Consider the following 16,245-nt stretch of genomic DNA (forward strand, 5'->3'; position numbering starts at 1 on the left):
GGTTGCCAGCCAATCGCAGGGCACACAGGGACAGACAACTCATTCGCTCATTCACACCTAGGGACAATTTGGACCGGCCAATTCACCTGAAATGCATGTTTTTGGAACGTGGGAGGAAACCGGAGTGCCCGGAGGAAACCCACGCAAGCACGGGGAGAACATACAAACTCCGCACAGGAAGTCTGGAGCTGGATTTGAACCCACGACAGGTTCCCATGACATGAACTGTGCCGCACGAGCGCTAACCACTGCGCCGCCGTGCTGCCCAAGAACAATTGTTTATTTTTTTTAAATTAGCAAAATTACATAACAGTCATATAATGGTGCATATTCTTGAATATAGGTAGGTCAGGAAATTTGCATTAATTTGACATGAACCTCACATATGTAATTTGTATACTTCCTTGTGCTTTTTAACACTGTTTCTTGGTTGTGATACACAATACAGCGAGAAATAGTGGTCAGGTAGTCGACACTGCCCCTTAAAAAGATGTAAAATAACTGCCGCTCAGCTGAATAAATGGCCAAAGAGTACAAATGTGTTTATATACATATATATATATACATACATATACATACATACATATACATACATACACATACACACATATATATATATATATACATATACATAAATATATATACATACATACATACATACATACGTACATATATATTGTGTAAATTATAACTATATCCTTATCCTCCTTGTTTTATAACCTTATCTTCTCTGTGCCTTTATCTTCTTGGCGTTTTTACCTCACTGTAAATGTGTGAACTGGAGTGTTGTGCCCAATTTCGTTGTCACAATATGTTAACCCATTTTGTAACAATGACAATAAAGGTATATTCTATTCTATTCTATTCCAAATATATGTATACATATACATACATACATACATACATACATACATACATACATACATACATACATACATACATACATACATACATACATACATACATACATACATACACATACACATACACATACACACACACATATATATATAAAAAAAAATGCAGTTTTCCGTAATGTTCATACGATGGCAACAAAGTTTAATGTGTCATGTGTCCTGAAATCAAAAGAGTTGTTTTAAAATATAATTTGACAGTACAGGATTTTTTTGTAAAAAAATAAAAAAAAATTTTAAAGTACAATACATTGTTTGTGTTTGAGCCTATAAATTGGGTTTGTAGTTTGGTTTCAACGTAAAATAAAGTAAATGTGGAGTGCGTTGTTAAAAAGTATTTTCTCTATTAAGTATGTGTAACAAGGCCCAACTGAGTTCAAAGAGCCCTTATGTTTTATTATCCACAGCGCCTATCTGCTTTTTCTTATTTACAAGAGCTATTCGGGGTGGAACTCATTACATTTGAGGAAAAGGGGTTGGGGGGAATGCTGGATAGAGATGTCATGCTCATGCAAAAAAATCTATGTGTCAGTGAAGCATAAAAATGAAATGAAACTAAAAACGCCAAAATAAACCCCAAATAAAGTTCATTTGAGGGCTTCTAAGAAATGCATGTACTTGCACATCATGAACAGACTGCAGCAGAGAGTAACAAAATTTTAAAATCCTGCGCCCCAACGTTAATAAAAAACGAAATATTTCTACTTTGTGGATTTTGACTATACTTTTTGGAACGCAATCAAGGGATTACAGAAAACAAAACGAATCATACATTTTTAATGTGTTTTTAACCAGACTTAATGCTTAAAAATGGATGTTAGGCTATCATCCCCAGGCCTCAGCTTGGCCACCGAGCACTAACGTTAAGCTCCACAAAGCTCCACTGATGACCTCTCGTCTCCTTCCTTGCCAGAGAACTCCTGCGGCACGCGTCTTCACTTAGCCGCGCTATTACACGTTTCTTTTACTATTCCTCACACTTAAGTTAGTTTCGCTGGTGGGGGATAAAAATTGCAGATGGCAGGTGTGACGGTACGACTGTGCTGTATGCTAAACACGGACACGCAAAACAAGTAAAAACAAGCTTTTGACCTCCGGCGCATCTCTCTGATGTGCGCGCCGGTAACAAGTGGAACCTGTTAACCGAGGCAGCGCGCCAAAGGCGGGAGGTGCAGAGTCACTGGTGGCCACCGACTATCGGAACGCGATGAATAAAGTTCCATGTCAGAGGAGAACGCAGCTGCGCAGACGAAAAAAGTCAGTCGGCAGGAATAAGCCCAGCAATGCTTAAAAGTGGAAAACAATGCCGCTCTTTTCCAAGTTTCCAGTGGGTTTGTTATCATAAAAAAAGGTCAAGGACTGGTGACTCCTCCAGTGAATAGACATCAAACACATGCAGGCGTGTACACACGAACACACGCACATATGCTAATAATAAAGCACTCCACGGGCGCTGGGTAACAGCCACTAATAAGCACATGTGTGCTCAGAGAAACACGCAGGCACACTCGAGCGCGTTTTCGTATAAATGAGTTGCATGCTCCATAAATCCTAATGAAAGAAATGTGCATGAGGATGCTTGAGCCTTGGTCACAGACATCGCTTTGGATCAGTTTGAAAGTGTCTTTAATTTCAAAAAAGCTTGCTGCAAACAAAGGCATTCCGAGAGGAAAAACAAAAAATAAAGGGACATTTGTTTTCATGTTATGAAAGTTTTTAGAAAGAGAACTACTCACTGATTCAGATGCAAAAGAGGTTCCGATGAACGAAGAGAGCCTGAAAAATAGACAAGATGTATGCACGTTCGTCAGAGTTTTTCTGACAGCAACAGTAGGATAGCAGCCAACCTCTCTCTAACTCTCTCTCTTTTGCCCTCTCTCTTTCGACTTTCTCCTCCTCCAAAATCACTCCTTCACTCCTCTCTTTACTCCCTCTCTTACTCGCTAGGAAATAATTATACAGTCTGTATCATAACGCCATCCTTGGTCATGTGATCGAACACTTCAAATATACAGCACATTTTTTCACAAACCACACAATAACTGTAGGGGGAATAAAGTGCCTGTGGAGCTTCAGTTTCTGCTTTTAATTATCTTGTCTTAGACTCTAGCTTGGCACTTTTTGTTTTTTGCGGTAACTCGGCTGTCGTGCTGTTTACCAGTGTTCTGCCAAAACGTCCTACCTTTTGGGCTGACCTGACAGCAGCAATTTTATTTTCTTCATAATTAGGTTAAAGCAGCAACATTGAAACTCAGAACTGTTGAAAACAGAACTTTTATTGATGATCTAACCGAGGGTTGACATGCACACATACTGCACGATTACCGTAGTCAACAAACAACATGCTAGAAAGCTATGAAAAAAAAAAACAAGCCAGGCTTAAAAGCCAAGTCAGAAAACAGTATTTTTAAGCAGTGAAAGAGTCGAATAAGACTAAATAAACCGCAAATCATAAGTATTCACCACTTTCATTGACGCAAATCACTATCAGTGTAGTGCGTGTGCATGCGGACCCGCAATGGTAGAACACCCCGAGGAGTAGGAAGGAATTTCAGAATACCGACTGACAATGTGTACAGTGAGGAAAAAAAGCTGCTCCTGAGACAGCTATTACAATAACACAAGTGCCACACATTTATCTGAAAGAACATTTGTTGACCTAACCATTATATGGTGCCAGTTTCTCTAGTTTGGAGTGGCATCAACAGACAGGCCAACTTTTTGACATTAAAAAGCGGTAAATGTTATTGCGCACTCTATTTTTACACGTGAAACACAATTATCCAGAATATTAAAGGAAAAAACGCGCAAAGATTTAGGCCAGCTTCAAGATAAAACACTCGTAGACAATAATACGATTATTTTGGTTTGTTTAAAAAAACTATTAAAAAAGTCAGAAATAAAAATTAAAATAGGTAGGCATTAAGGGGGAGAAAAGCAGAAGTCTAACGCATAGAATGGTAGTGTTGTTGAGTATGCATCAAGAAAAAGCACAAACACATACTGAATACAACTACCCAAAAGTAAAATCAGATATTTTTCAACACCCTTAAAACGTTTTGTCCCCTAACTTTTACAAGACAACATTGAAGGTGATGTGCATAATATGGAACTTTTCGACTTGTTGAAGCCATCTCCTTGTTTAAGTAGTCATTACAGCCTCTGTCAAGCTCCTTATGTTGTGCATGCAAATTTGTGAATTTCTTAGACAGGTTCGAATAAACTCTTCTTTAATGATCTATTTGGGGGTTCTGGTTGGCGTTTGGACTGTTCTTGATGAAGGCATTTTTTTACTTCACCACTTTCATGCTACACTAACAAAAAACTTCAATGACGAGCATAAAATCCCTCTTCTACCCTCTCCCCTTTTGAGACCTTAAAATGGGTTTCCAGCGGCATCTGGCGAACCTAAGAAAAGAAGATAGATGCTCACGCTTAACAAGAAAGTGGCTTTTATGGAAATGCTACTGTCAGGCTACAGCGATGCGAGGGTTGCTTGTTATTTCATCAAGAATGAGTCGACAGTTTGCTATATAGAAAAAGACAAAGCAAACATTTGTAAAATGGCCGCAATATCGCAAAATACAATAGTAAAAACAATTAAATGAAATTAAATGATCTGCATTTATATAGCGCTTTTCAAGTCTATGACTTCCCAAAGCGCTTTACAGTGTGCTTCACATTTCCCAATAGCGGCCTTGCAGCCATGTAAGGCGCTAACCTGCTTATTGGGGGTATTAGGGGTTCAGTGTCTTACCCAAGGACACTTCGACATGTAACACGGACGAGCCCGGATTCGAACTGGGATCCCTTCATCCCAAGACGAGCACTCTACCTCCTGAGCTACTGCCGCCAATGGAAAACATTTTGTCTGTAAATCTGGGACTTGGGGCAAGAAGCAGCGGTGATACTTTTGGATTTCGCATATTGCTTTCTGCTCCTGATTAACTGCGAAAAATGAGGGATTACAGTATCTCTGCTGAGCTAGTCTATAGTGTTAGCATCATCAGTAGCTAAGTTTAATGCTAGCAGCTACGCTTGCAGACCTAGTCACAAATGTTACTGGCACTGTTGGCGCAAATATGTGCTGAATCCAGGTCAGCACCTGTGGCAAACTTTATTCATATCACCTAGCGCTAGCATACTGCATTAGCATGAGTAGAGAAAGGGGCAGGGAAAAAGTTACAGGGTGAAAGCTATGGATGCCCAAATGTGCATCACAGCATAAGGGAGGGGAGCATTGATTTTGCCATGTATTAAAATGTCTCTGCATCTATTCTATAGACCGAAGCCATCCGTCCAGATCCTGACAAACACCATGCATTTGAAAAGGTCGTGCAACTCAGGGTGGCTTTGCAAAAAGGAACGAAACGGTGGCAAGACAGTTTAGGGGGAAGTTGTGCACCACGCAGAGCGCAGCAGCGACATTTAAGGGTGTGCCCCTCCAGCGTGCCCCGTATGAGATCACATGTTTCGGATCTGTTTATGTGTTTGTGGTTCTGGGTGTGTGCCTCTCTTAATGTAATGCTTCTCGACTTGTTTTGGTTATGAGGAGAACTGCTCAACTCGAAGGTGGACACACCTTAACTGGCACCTCAGCAGGAACTTTTACAAAGTGCGAGTCAACTTTTCATATGAGTGCAAGCCTTTTCTTTAATGCATTCCTCTGCAATTGTCACACCGCAATGGCAACTGAGGAATGTCAAATGTAACAGCAGTGAATACTTTTAGATAATTTTGATCTGTGTTTATGTCAAGAACCTAACTGACATTCTTTTATTTTCAGTAACATGCCCCTGGACGGCGGTACGGGCGGAGCCACAGTGCGAGGGCCCAGTTTGCATTCCAAGCAGGGGTGCTAAATGTAATGTCTGCAGTTGCAAAAAATAATAAAATCATGCCGGGTTACTGCAAACATCTTTAGCCATTGTAAAGTGTCTTTTGATTGGCCAGTGACTTGGCTGGACTACTTGGCTGGCTCAGCAACAACTATACAACATAGCACCAAGTTTTCTCGCTAAGAATGCTAACCTGTGGACGGTTGACAATGTCAGTGGGGAGTCGTCAGGGATAGCTTGGCAAAAACATTGATTTTTGTTTACAATCACTGGTGCAACAACCTTTTTGAAAACAAATCGATCATCGAATTATTGGATTTTAATAATTGGCATTTTTTTTAGATACTTGCATCATTTTGGATCAGAATTTCATATTCTCAACATTAAATTTTGTAGGACTATGAGAAAACCAACTAGTTTTGCCTTGAAAAGATATTTTGTATTATTTAAAACCTCTTGTTGTTAAAAACATCTATTAAAAACAAATACATTGATTAGAATAATAAGCCAAAATACATAGACGAAATGTTTATTTATTTTACATAACATAAGGCTCACCTAGAGGGAGCTGGCATAATGGCCCGCCATCTTGTTGCGAATGGTAGTCCCAAAAGACCTAAACTTGGTGAAAGGCCAGAAAAAAAATTGATGACATATGGTGCGGTTTGGTCATTTCAAAGCAGGGGCAACCTTTCTGAAGCTGAGAGCTACTTTTTTGTTACCGATTAGTACAAAGGGCAACCAGTTTGATACCAGTTTGCATCTCTAAAATAACATGTTATTACTTTGTTACTATATATTTACTATGTTATTACTAGGTTGTAATTATAAGAGGTTAAAATAGACTCAGTCAACCACTAAACATCATGCCACTTAAAAAGCATATTTCATAGAAAATCACAATGACCCATGATATATTTTCAAAACCAATCTGCAGGCTACTCAGGTGGTCTTAGGGCTACATGGTGCCTAAGGGCACTAACTTTGTGACCCATCCAGGGACACTGTGTAATATTTGGCTATCAATGTTCGTGAATTGTGTAGTGCAAGCGAAAATGAGTACCGGTACTAATAAGTGAAAGGAAGAATATAAACTACGGAAAACCATTTTACCTTTCATATGTTTTTTGTTTTTTGGGGGTACCCATAGCAGCAAGATGGCAAACAATCAAAGGTGAGCCTCATGTTATCCAACATAAATAAAAAAATCTTGACTGTCGAGTATTTTAAAAAATGCACCTTCATGTAACAGTTCATGTATTGTCCTTTTTATTTCAAGTAGCATTTTGTTTTTCTTTTATGAATTAACTTTTTTACCAGCATGAGGTTTTAAATAATACACAAAAAGATGAAAATAACTGACTTAATTGTGGGCCATCTTGCAGCCACGGGTAATTCTTCTCTTCTCTTCGCTCTTCTTCTAATGGTACCCTCAAAAACCAAACACCTCGCAAAAGGCTTGGCAAAAAAATGAAGAGAAAATGCTTTTTGGTCAGCGTCTCGTTAAACGAGTCATCTGTCAAAACTAAATAACCTCTGTCGGGTTGTCAGTGGACAAGTATGAAAAAGAATAGAAATTGTAGTCATAGTAAAGCGATATTGCAGTGCTGTTACCGTTGAAAATGTTCCATAAACAACCCATTCAAGTTATTGTAAGTAGTGTGAAGCTCTTAAAAGAAAATGATCCGTTTTTGCATGCGTGACTTTATTTTAGTGAAACATAATGCCCTTGAGTCATATTGTCCCCACTTGACTTTCCCCCAGAGCAAACAGATCAATCGGAACATGAGGCTAGGCAAGAAGTCTCATTTAGGATTTTAATTGATTATTTTCCCTTCTTTAAGAAAAAGAACAAATCAAATGGGTATGACAGGATTTACAACTTTGAAAATGGGACCCTTTATACTTTCAATCGAACGTTTGAACTTTGATTCAATATTAATTGTAAATGAGAACAAAACTGCCAGTAAACATACATTTTTTACACAGTGTGTAATATTTAGTGCTTTTTAGTGGCACAAATAACTTTCATTCAGTAAAAATAAACATTGATTTGAAAACTAGACAATAATACTTCAACTATCATACCAATGTTTGGTTTTTGGTTTTTAAATCATGGGTCGTGAATTTTGTAATTATTTTACATAGTAGAATCCCTACCTAAGGATGCCGCCATGTTTGTATGGCAACCTATGATGTGTTCTGTGGCACTGGTTCCCTTCGCATTAGACAATACAGTGCCACGGCCATCTTGTGGTCAAATATTACACACTGGGGCTTTAAAAACATAGCATCCAGTTAGTGCTAGCATCAATGACCAGGGATCCTAGCATAAATAGTTGCATGTCACAAGCATCATTAGCAATGGTTGCATGCAGACGAACTTGTAACCAAATTTGCATTAATTTCTGGTTTTCTACATAGTTTTTTAACAAATCATCTTAGAATACAGGGATTGAAATTGATTTTTTTTAGTTTATGCAATACATTGATTATATATCTATTTACCCTGGTCATATACCCCTTGAGAGAGGTGACCGACAGCAAGACAAACACATACACAAAAACAAAGGAAAGGAAAAAGGAAGAAGTAGCAAAAAAAAAACACTAAAAAATTGACCATGGCCAACCCAAATGCCCAAACACCCAAACAAGTTAAGCACCTCAGCACCCAAGTTGGTCATGCTTTCGTCACTCCAGATCAAACGGGACACAAGAAAGCGGCTATGTCTCGGGTCAGGGTGACACAACACACTCTTCTGTTCAACACCAGGGCCCGACACTGGTTTACCCAGCCGCATCATCAAGCTGCTCTGTCTATCCCTTAGAACACGTCCAAACATCAAACTACCCTTTTACAACACCTCTCCACTCATTCCTATCAACAACAAGAGCTTTAGCTTCCACTGCAATTACACCTCTTTCCTCCAGTGCACTCATAACACCATCCATCCACATCAATCGCGGCCTTTCTCTTGGTCTCCTACCATTTATTTCTGCTCCTCATCCATCTTCTCGATGTGTCCAAACCAACCGAGTACTCTCTCATCCACACGCTTGCTCAGTTCCAGTACTACTCCAGTTCTGTCTCTCCAAGTCTCTGCACCATACAACACAGTCGGCACAATCACACTCTCATACAGTCCCCTCTAAACATCCATACTCATACTCTTGTTACTCAATCTACGATCCCCTGCAAGTAAACACCCAATGTAAATATCTTCTGCCTTTACATGCCCACAATTTCTTGTGTAAGTATGTTGTGTTCATATATATCCAAATTCTTTTTATCTCTTTTAATCTTTACAGTTAAATGTGTAACTGAAGTGCTACGTCCAATTTCGTTGTCACAATATGTTCAACCCATTTTGTAACAATGATAATAAAGGTATATTCTTCTTCTTCTTCAGCACTCTCCTCAGAGCATCCCAAACTTTTCTTCCTTGATTCACTCTGTGCAATACCTCACACTCAATTCCACCAACTGCAGCCACATCACAACCCAAGTACCTAAAGCTTTCAACTTCTTCTAGCACCTGTACATGCAACCTTATTTCTAACGCCATGCCCACTCCATCATGTGAACACTTCATCACCTTACTCTTCCCAACATTCACACATAACTTACGCCTATCAGTCTTCCAAAATCCATTACCAACCTTCTCAATTTTTCCTCAGAATCAGCCACATGCACTGATCACATTGATTATAGGCCGAAATAATCAACATATTAATCATATATTAAAACAATAAATTGTAGCGGTTCCACCCAAAAACATTTTTGAGGTATTTTTGGGGGCTTTATTATGAATTTGAGCAATTTTTATTTAATGCTATTATAATGTTTGGACAACAATTAGGGTTTTTTTTATTTTAAATTCCATCAGTAAATAGGTAAAGAGCTATGCAAAATTAGTGACAAATAGTGTTTATGTTTACCTAGACTTGAAAATTTCCAATTACTACAGGTGGCCAAATTGATCGAAAAATATTGATATTATTTATACCAACCAAAATCCTGGATCGGATTGATTCTTTGTCCTAGGATCAATACATTGCTTCTTCACCAATTTCCTCAAAGCGCCGCTTGTCTGCGCGGATAGAGAGCCAAAAACTAAAGAGTGAAAGCCTCATTACACTTTATTTTCACTATTGACCTTATTTTCAAAACATTTATTATTTAATAATTATTCAATAATCATGACTTTTCAATTTCTTATTTTATTTAAGTTTTTCTTGGTTGACTGAGTCTATGTAACCCAACTTCCAATAGGTAATTTGGTAATGACTTAGTAACAACACAGTAATAACAAGATAAGTTGTTATTTTAGAAATGCATGTCAAACTGGGTGCCCTTTGCACTAATAAGTAAAAAAAAAAAAAGTAGCTCTCAGCTTGAAAAAGGTTGGAGACGCCTAACATACACAGAAGAGTTGTTTACCCTCTAGGGCTTTTTTGCATTATTTCATATCTTTCTGGACAATTTAAGCTTTTTCCATTCTCTAACATTTGTTCCTGGAACCGTAAAAATAGTGTGATAAGGAGATAAAATTAAATGTCTTTTCGAATGCCATCCGTATCACGAGTGGTCAAGTGATTTGGTTTGAGCGCTCTCACTGCTGCGAACTGTGTTTGATTCCCAATGCATACAACCTTTTACAATTTTGGTCAGCAACATTTTTGACTGACCACTGTACAACTGTAGTTTAAATTCCATGTGCCTTATAGTCCAGTGCACCCAATATATGAAAAAATATATATGACAAAAGGGTTTTTGGAGGGTGCACTATATAATTCGGTGAAAACATGGTTTATTAGACTAGCACAAGTTTAGAATAAAGTAAAATAAAAAAGGTTATACTTAGTGAAAAATCTGATTAGATATCTGTCATTTGATTAATAACATACTGTTTGCTGTCCGTCTGTTCCCATTGACATTGAATAAACCTTGCACAAAACAGATATGCAGTTTTTATGTAACTTAAGACAAGATCATTATTTTGATCTACATGCTTTATTTTTGATCGTTGATGTGCCTACATAGTAACTGTTGACTTGATACACTCTGAGCTAATCTATGCAGACACTTTCATACATTTTTTATGTACAGTATATACGTTCATGCAAAATGAGCGCAAATGACCGAATGAGCAGTCAGAGGCGCTGCTGCTTCCCCCGCCTCCCTCCACAAATGTAATATTCAGTAAACGGCACCTTCGGAGATCCTTATCGCGTTTACATTTGATTCGTGCGTTGCTCATGAGGCCACCCAAGCTAAAAGAAAACCCTTAACTGTTTATAGAGCTGCGCTAAATCAGCAAACTCTAACATGGAAAGAGAAGGGAAATACTTCTGCGGAACCTTTAGAGACTCACTGCATTAGCTGAATCACTGTGACAAAGATCAGGCTAAATGAAAGGCTAACAAGCCACTGAACAAGTGCATGAAGACAGTGTCAGTGCGCAGGCTGTGACGTTGCCGGTGTTGGGAGTAAGTGTTACAAATGAAAGTGTTCTTTGTACGCAATTTATTTTTTCTGCAACGATTACTGTTAAGCTTTATTGATAAGATTTTGTAACTCAACTGTCGTTACAAGATGGTGCGTTACTCCATTGCTTATCAAAGCAGATTGTCGGTAGCAGAGTTATCTGATTGTTCATTGACATTTCTTCTCTCACTACGTTACATCAGGTTTATATGTACCTTTAAATTACACCTGAATAGTTACTGTGGTGCCACCTCAAGCACAGAATATGACGACATTGTATTTTTCGCCATGAGATTTTCTCCCTACCGGGTTTACTCGAATCTAAGCCGTATTTACGACAATGGTAGGCAGCATGTGGGAAAGGGGGCGTGGCTTATACAGGAAAAAAAAAATAATCTGGAAAATCAATGGGTCAAATTTAAATGGAGAATGAAATTTTCATTTGGTTTGGAGACAAAAAAGACAAAATGAATATGATGTTTCTCGGCTGTTAGTTTGCATCGGGCGGCAGTGGCTCAGGAGGTAGACACTGAACCCCTAATGCCCCCAATAAGCATGGCTCCAATGTTAGCGCCTTACATGGCTGCACGGCCGCTATTGGAAAATGTGAAGCACACTGTAAAGCGCTTTGGGAAGTCTTGACTTGAAAAGCGCTGTATAAATGCAGATCATTTCATTTCATGCTCTCGAGAATGCACAAGACAAGAAATATAAGGCTTCACTGATTCCACGGCTTAGTGTACTTGGTTTCTTAAATGTATTTTATTGTGAGGCTATTTTAAAGGCGTTTTAGGATTTCAGCTTCAATGTGAATATGTACGGTAATTTGTAGCTAAATAGTTACTTTCAGAGCCACACGCTACTTTTGGGTGTCAGTTAATTCAATAACTTTTTAAATGAAGTAACTGTAACTTTTTTCCAGTAGCATTGGGGAGACCGGTTTTTGTTCTAACCAGAAGACAGTTGTACTAGTCAAAGTTTGACCAACTGGAAGAGGGTTTTATTCATACTACAGATAAATGATACTCCACTCTCCCTTTTGACCTCACACAAGAAGTTGGAAGACACTGAGTAACATTGTCTTAATTTTACGGTAAAAAAACAACAACGCATTTTCAGGGTTGGATTTTCAAATATGCTAAAGATTGACACATTTCTGGCACATAACTGTAATGTCCACATTATTGGCTTCAATCCTATGTATTTATCCATGCTAGCCAACAACCACATTGAGAAAATGTTAGCTTAATGATGGTTGATAGGTACGAAGACAGCTCTCAAACATCCGACAACTTCTGTATAGTCTGCATGGACAAATGCAAGGGCAATCAAAAGAAAGAAAGAAAAAAAAAGAAAAGTGGGTGCAGTCTTTTGATGCAAGCAATTTGCCCACTAAGTCTGCCCCTAGGCATTGGCTATTACATTTGCCACAACTGCTTTTCAGACTCTGGCTATGTTCAAACTGCAAAGCTTACTGCTCAATTCAGTTTTTTTGGGCTGTATCCGATGTTTGTTTGAGATTCTTCACGTCATGTACAAAATGCAACTTGATCTCGCTGTGTGAATGCGCCACAACTGTCACACATGCGCAGAAGAAGACATGACGTCACACGCAATGTAATGTTTGGGGAAGAACTCATGGATGTTAGCAGCGGAGCCTTGTCCCCCCAAATACTAATTAAATCCAAAACCTAGCTTTCCCCTATTGAATGCTGTCTTATAGTGGGATTTAAATGTAAATATTTTGAACTACCACAAGAGGATAGTATAGCTTTAAGAATAAATTTGAATGACATGTGAATCCCCGATGCGATGTTGGCTTTTCCGTGAGTTACAGAATGAACAAGTGTTCATCTTTCATGAATGTGTGATTTATTAACACTCCTTGTTTTCATCCGCCATGGTTGTTGATTCCTCCGCTTCCTTCCATCTGGTTAAAGACAGAACACGGACCTTTACCACATATTGATGACATGCCGGTTGCATGAATGCGCATCGACCGTTCACACAGCTGTTGCATTCCAAAAAAATCAGGTATGTATCGGATATAGGACCACATATGTATGTGGCCTGGGTCTGGTATGAAAAAAGTGGATATGTTCCTTGTTCCATTTAACAGATAGAATTCAGATTGCATCCGTGCAAAAAAATCAGTTTTCCCAACAGTGGGAACCTAGCCTCTCATTAGCAATGCTGTCCATACAAAAGGATAGATATTACACAAGCACTTTGTTCTATTCCATGCTCTTCTTGTCATATTTTTCTATTATATAAAGAGTTTTTCAAATATTTGACTTCCTGAAGCTTATTTGTAATAATCACACTGCTACAAGTGTCCACTAGAAGTGTTACATCCATACCAGGTACTTGGTACGGTTGCCACAATGTGTATCTCTCTGTTTGAGAGACTGTGACAGACCTTTGGAGCTACTTAGCACAATGATTGATGTCTACTTGTAAAAGACAAATTGAGGTACAATAGATAAAAGTTGGAGAGGACTAGAACAAAAGATCATAAAATGGGGAGGGAGAAAGCAAAATGTGTTACAACTCTACTCGGCCTCCCCTACCCCACACTGGTCATGAGTGCATCATTCTTGACAGGATGTGCTGCATCAAACTTATTCATTTTGATAATAGGCTGACATAGCTAATATGGAGATATATAGATCATGTGTTGCATTCATTACTAGGCTTTTAAATGTTTGCAGTCCCAGACCAATTTTCTTTTTGGTCCAATATGGCTCTTCAACATTTTGAAGTGGCCGACCCCTGGGCTAGCTGAAAGGCAACACAAGCAACTGAACAAGTGCATGAGGATGGTGTAAGTGTACTAGCTGTACCGTGGCCCTTATTAAATTGTGGCAGAGGGAGGCAGTCGTGTGTGCGATCGGACGTGCGTCGGCTAGTGTGCACAGGCAGTAGCGGAGAGAGGGTCAGAGGTTACTAGTGTTTGTGTTTCAGTGTCAGTGAAGTGTGCTTCAAGCAGAGATTTATGATCATTGTGTCTGGGAGCCCGCAGAATGGGGGATAATGAAGACGGATAAGGGAGCTATCTCTCTCCCCGCGAACCACTGGAAACGTGGCCTATTGCCCCTACACTCGTGTGTCATTTACTTCAATTGGTGACATCACAGTAGACCAGGAAAGCGATCCTGCAAACGTGGGCGGCGTTGGGTGCGGGGCTCTTCTGGATGTGTGTGTGGAGGATTGAAATATTCACAAGAGCAGGTCTTTGTGTTACCACTTAGGATTCTGTGTATTTGCATGCACGAAGCAACATAGCTGAGGCCTGGTCTTGCTGGTGGAGGAAAAGAAGGAAAAGAGCAAAGAGTGATGACAGAAGGTGCATAAAAAGGAGGAAGTGAGGTTGATTTTATGGAAAATGATGGAAAAAAGCAAGAGACGGCTTGGTGAGCACCAGAGGAAAACGGCGTGAAATGGGACAGGAGGGTGGCCGAGGAACTTTGACACTGCAAAAAGTTCAGGTAGGGAAAAAAAGTAATATGCAGTGGTACCTCTTGATACGAGCGCCACTAAACACGAGAATTCACTTCTTTTTTTTTCCACCATTAAAATTATTTCTTTATATGAAACTTTTTTGTGATAAATATGCAAAAAAGCCACAGAAATCAGGAAGGGGCAAATGATTTTTGAGGGCACTGAATTCCCTGAACGTCAACATACCCAATGTGTAATTCAAAGGAGAACTGGCTTACTAACTGTCCTTATTTGGTTATTCTGTGCATTCTCATGGCATAACAAAACCCATATTTTACAATTTGGTTTTGAAAGATTTATGGACTACAAGGCAAACCTCTTGTTCATTTTCGGCGCAAACGTAGCATTCGTCATACGTGAAGCAGTTGCCAGTGGCGGCAGGTTTTAATCAGTAACAAGATGGCCGCATTGACATCAAAATTTCCCCACCGCCCAAAGTGATGTCACCACATCTTTGGTGGTAGAGTACACTCAGCTCACCTCTCTAACACTTTCTCGGTCACGCAATGAAACACCTCTACAAAAACTGAAGGCGCTCATTCATCCAGCTTGGCAAACTCCGCTCATTTATGGTCCAACGACCTTGAAGTACCCGGCGGAATATGCGCCGGGAAATTACTTACTCATTGCAAAGGAGAAATTTATGCTAGGGGGGGCCAAGAAAAGTTTCTACTGCCACTTTTGGAGTGAAAACAAACTAGTGCAAAGTTTGGAAGTAAGTGCCTCTTTTAGTGCTCAGGAAACTGTAGGGGGAATTGGAAGTGGGGAAGGAGGGTGCATCATTTCGGGGTGCACTCAGAGGTTGTGGACGCAGCTACAGGTGTGCATGCCAGATATTGAGCACGCTTGTCCGGGTCCCCCGACATGTGCGTCCAATGAAAGGTAAACATCTCTCCTGTCTATACTTTGCTCAAAAAAACAGCCATGATGTCACCATGAACCCATCGTGAACTCACCTCCATCAAAAAACATTACTCTAGCCCTCCATTTCCCTCTCCAGCTTTCACGCTCCGCTCCTGCCTCAAATTCTTCCCCATACTACCATTCTTTTCACTTTTTTTCCATTTCCGTATTATCAAACTAACCCCCATCACTTGCTCTTCGTTCGTGGGCATATTTTGGTGGAGCGTGGTTCATTTAACCACCCAACAAAGTGACCAGAAATGCCAGGATGTTCTGATTACCATAAACATTGTAGGCTGCGGTTTGACCCACAAAAAAATGCTCAGAGTGCATAAAGAAAAGCCAAACGAAATAAAAGTAGCAAAAGTAAGGGATGAAGGGAGAATGCAAATGTAGGATGAGAAGCAGAGGGAAAAGGGGTTGTGGGGGCAGCGAGAAGGCAGCCAGAGAACCACATATGGAAGTAATTCTGTAATTACTGCAAATCTGTGAGCTCAAAGGAAAAGGTCTTCTTTTCCATGCCTCTTTTTCCCTCCACATAAAACTACCCTTGTGAGAAAGCAGGGCACTCTTCTCTACCGCAGAAAAAAACACATTTACT

General features: G+C 39.6%; 1 protein-coding gene across 1 annotated transcript in view; it reads right to left on the reverse strand.

Moving 5' to 3' along the window:
• rarga (retinoic acid receptor gamma a) overlaps positions 1–16,245 on the reverse strand; it is an 84,046-nt gene that overhangs the window by 65,882 nt on the left and 1,919 nt on the right. Inside the window, exon 2 of the mRNA XM_088331242.1 lies at positions 2,651–2,690. The gene's annotated coding sequence lies outside the window, so the exon portion shown is untranslated. The remainder of the gene's footprint in view (positions 1–2,650; positions 2,691–16,245) is intronic.

This window comes from Urocampus carinirostris, chromosome 3 (genome assembly GCF_059441175.1).
Source record: "Urocampus carinirostris isolate Australia breed hairy pipefish chromosome 3, RoL_Ucar_1.0, whole genome shotgun sequence".
Taxonomy (NCBI): Eukaryota; Metazoa; Chordata; class Actinopteri; order Syngnathiformes; family Syngnathidae; genus Urocampus; species Urocampus carinirostris.